This window comes from Schistocerca serialis, chromosome 7 (assembly GCF_023864345.2).
Source record: "Schistocerca serialis cubense isolate TAMUIC-IGC-003099 chromosome 7, iqSchSeri2.2, whole genome shotgun sequence".
In the NCBI taxonomy this organism is placed as follows: domain Eukaryota; kingdom Metazoa; phylum Arthropoda; class Insecta; order Orthoptera; family Acrididae; genus Schistocerca; species Schistocerca serialis.
Window position 1 is genome coordinate 296,670,416 of NC_064644.1, and position 3,878 is coordinate 296,674,293.

General features: G+C 45.0%; 1 pseudogene; it reads left to right on the forward strand.

The window, feature by feature from the left end:
• Positions 1-2,783: 2,783 nt before the first annotated feature.
• On the forward strand, positions 2,784-2,901 carry LOC126413653 (5S ribosomal RNA; annotated as a pseudogene).
• The last annotated feature ends 977 nt before the right edge of the window (positions 2,902-3,878 follow it).

Genomic DNA, 3,878 nt, shown 5'->3' on the forward strand with positions numbered 1-3,878 from the left:
GGAAACCAGAAGGTACGAGATCCGGACTGTAGGGTGCATGAGGAAAAACCGTTCAACGAAGTTTTGTGAGCTCTTCTTAGGTGCGCAGAGTTGAATGAGGCCTTGCGTTGTCATAGAGAAGGAGACGTTCGTTTGCATTTTTGGGGCGACGAACACGGTGATTTTTTTTCGATTTCCTGACGATAGCACAATACACTTCAGTGTTGATCGTTACACCATGAGGGAAGACAACAGAGTAACTCCTTCTCTGTCCCAGAAGACCGTCGTCATGACTTTACCGACTGAAAGTGTGGCTTTGAACTTCTTATCTGGAGGTTTTGTGGCGTGGGGCCACTCCATTGATCGCCGTTTTGTTTCCAATTCGAAGTGATGAGTCCACGTTTCATCGCCTGTGAGATGTTAAACAAAAAATTGTAACCATCAGTCTCGCAACGCGCAAGCCCGCACAGACGGTGCTTCGTTACTCTTTATGATCTTGTGTTACGCGGAAAGGAAGCCGGCAGGCACACACCGTTGAGTACCCCAACTTATGGACGAGTGTGTCTGCACTATCAACGGAGACGTCCAGTTGAGCAGCGAGGTATTTGGTTATGAGCCGTCGATCACCTCCAGTGAGACTGTCTACACGTTCCACTATTGCATGATTCAGAGCTCTGTGCGGGGGGCTGCAAGCGGGCGATCGGACAGGTTTTCGCGGCCTTGAAGACAGACGTCTTGCCCAAATACTTACCGTGCTTTTATGCAGAGCCAGGTCACCGTAGACATTCCGCAAGAGCCTATGAATATCTGTGGTGCTCTGGTTTTGAGCCAAAAGAATCTCAGTGACAGCTCTCTGCTTGTAACGAACTTCCATTAGGGACGCCATTTTGAAGGCTACGTACAGCGCCGCCATCTACCGCAGCTTCATTAAACTACATGGCCTGAAGCGGGAATTTATCATGATGTCTGACAGTAAATTCCGCATTTTTTAAATGGAAACTGCCCGAGGAAAAAAGTCTGTTGCATTGCTTATCGAACGTCCCTGATATACTAGGCTGTGAACTCTTACATGAAGATATTACTGTTTTGTATATTCTGTAGCTCGATAGTGCCATTGTTCCGAATCCACGTTAAAGTGTAAATCCCCCCTGTAACTGGCTGGGTAATTCATTTCAGAAGTCTGATGAAGCCAACGCCGTATAATCTGCAACAGAAACATCTCTAGTAAGGCACTGAGCTCTTGAAACCACCCTTCGAGGTAGCTTTATCTTTTACATTATGTAACTGAAAACACTCTACCAATTTTAGACGTAGTTTAGCTTATGTTTTGTGTAAGTAGGCGTGGAAGTGAGAATGCTTGACTTAAGTTACATCAAAACCCCTAGATTTTCTTTCCTCCCCTACACAGAATTTGCCATCCATTTCTCAATTACTACACATTAAAATAACCTCTTGTATTCCGTAAGGTGATTTGTTTTCACACGTCATGTGACTTTGGTGTCTTCCCAGTATTGAAGATTAGTTCGTGATCTGCTAGCTGATATCGAGGCACTGTGAAACGGTTCACAATACCACATTCCCTTTGATCCGGCAGACATATAAATTGTGTTCCATAAATTTCATTTAGCTGAATTTCCATGTACCAGTTTCTATTTTAATTAGTGGATAGCTGCACTGTTAAACAGTCGTTGTGTATCTTCTCACCCTCTAGTGCTTTTATACTTGTGAATCGATGATTTATTTCGCTTCGGTAGGTAATTTTGTATGCGGCCGGTTTTAACGGCCCGATCGAAGTGAGAGTCGTCTATTATAAGTGAGGTCCGGAACAACTGTTGCGTGTGCCGTTGTGAGCCAAGACGGGTGACACTGCAGGCGTCTGCCTTATCGCCTGACATTTTACACTGTCTCCACTCAGAGGTCTTCTTCTGACTGTTACTGTCTGAACACGTAGCTGCTGGCATTTCTACGTCCATTGTTTATCTGTAAAGCACACAGTATTGTCCCCAGCTTCTCGTGTCCTCATAGAACGGACAACATGGAAGTACGAGTGTATTGGGCCGTAATAACTACTAAAATCTGTATAACTAAGTATCAGTAATGTGTTTATTTTGCAATAACATAGAATCTATAAGCTTAATACTCAAGTCATACACACAGATGAGCCCAACATTACCAACCTGCTTGTTCACGCGTTGGTCCACCTTTGCAACGCAAGATAGCAGCGATTCTGCGTGACATGGATTCGACAGATTCTTGGTAGGTGTCCGGAAACATGTGTCTACGCATATGTAACGCAGTTCTCGTTAATTACGGGCCGGTGGTTTGTGCGCGAGCATCTGCATCCCGCTTCCTCAACAGGGGAAGTTGGTGGCCAGACATGAACATGAGATCATTACCGTACTCTTCGAACGCTGTAGCACGATTCTGACAAAGTGATACGGACAGATACCCCCCAGTAAAGTGTCATCGTCGTTGCGGAGGTCGGTAAATGTAGCGACCGCAAGCATGTAATGTAGAGCACTGAGTTCTCTCGGCTGCTGGCACCGCTAGAGCAGAGTACTAGGTCACTTGACGGGGTTGACCCTTATTCCCCGATACCAGCTATTAGGAATCAAAATCAAAAATTCCTCTTAATGTCAACTTAGACCTTATCTAAGTTTGAAACGAACTTCTAAATCACGTAATGCGTGGAATAAAGCAGGGTACTGCCATTATGCTCAATGCGAAGTGGAGCTTATATACACAATTTTTCTGATTAACAGCTGAAACGAACTACTGATTTAATTCAGTGATCTACCGTATTAGGCAACGGCCTTGCCGCAGTGGATACACCGGTTCCCGGGAGATCACCGAAGTTAAGCGCTGTCGGGCGTGGTCGGCACTTGGATGGGTGACCATCCAGGTCGCCATGCACTGTTGCCATTTTTCGGGGTGCACTCAGCCACGTGATACCAATTGAGGAGCTACTTGACCGAATAGTAGCGGCTTTGGTCAAGAATACCATCTTACGACCGGGAGAGCAGTGTGCTGACCCCACGCCCCTCCTATCCGCATCCTCCACCGAGGATGACACGGTGGTTTGACGGTCCCGGTAGGCCACTCGTGGACTGAAGACGTAGTGATCTACCGTATTACTCGTAGTACTGCACCTGTGACCCCCACCCCCAAAACCTTTAAAGAATTGTGCGATGTTACAGTTTCTGTGTCATTTGGTATTACGATGCAATGTGCCTTTGGACACGCATGCATCTTTCTTTGTCGTCATTCCATTCTAAAGCTCGTGGTTGTCCATATTTGCAAGTGCGAGTACATTTAATGTACTTTAAAGAATTGGTTTCCCATGTACAAAACTGGTGCAGACGTCTGATTACTTAACTGTAAGGTAACGTCGTAATGTGTTAAATACTTGAAGCTAACCATACAAAACCGTTATGGCTGAAGATGCAAAACCCTAGTGGTTCACAGATTTAAATATTTCTAATGTCGTATCTCCTGACCTATTGGCGCACAATGATATACAGTAATATACCCGGTAACTTCAATGGTGTATGTATGGACATTGTCTGGAAACGTGCTGCGGACAGAAATAGTAGTAACGAAGTGTAAACTAAAACGCCATTTCTGATACTGAAGTTTTGCTTACTGAATATCGAAAATGTAGTAAGCGATACACCTTCTCCTCGTCGCATTATTTTGAGGGGATTGTCAGCGAGAAAAAGTTTCGAGAAGGTTTGAAATTATGCATAAACTCATCTGCTCTCATTCTCAAATAATGGATGAGTACAAATGGTTCAAATGGCTCTAAGCACTATGGGACTTAATAGCTGACGTCTTCAGTCCCCTAGACTTAGAACTACTTATACCTAACTAACCGCCGGCCGGAGTGGCCGAGCGGCTCT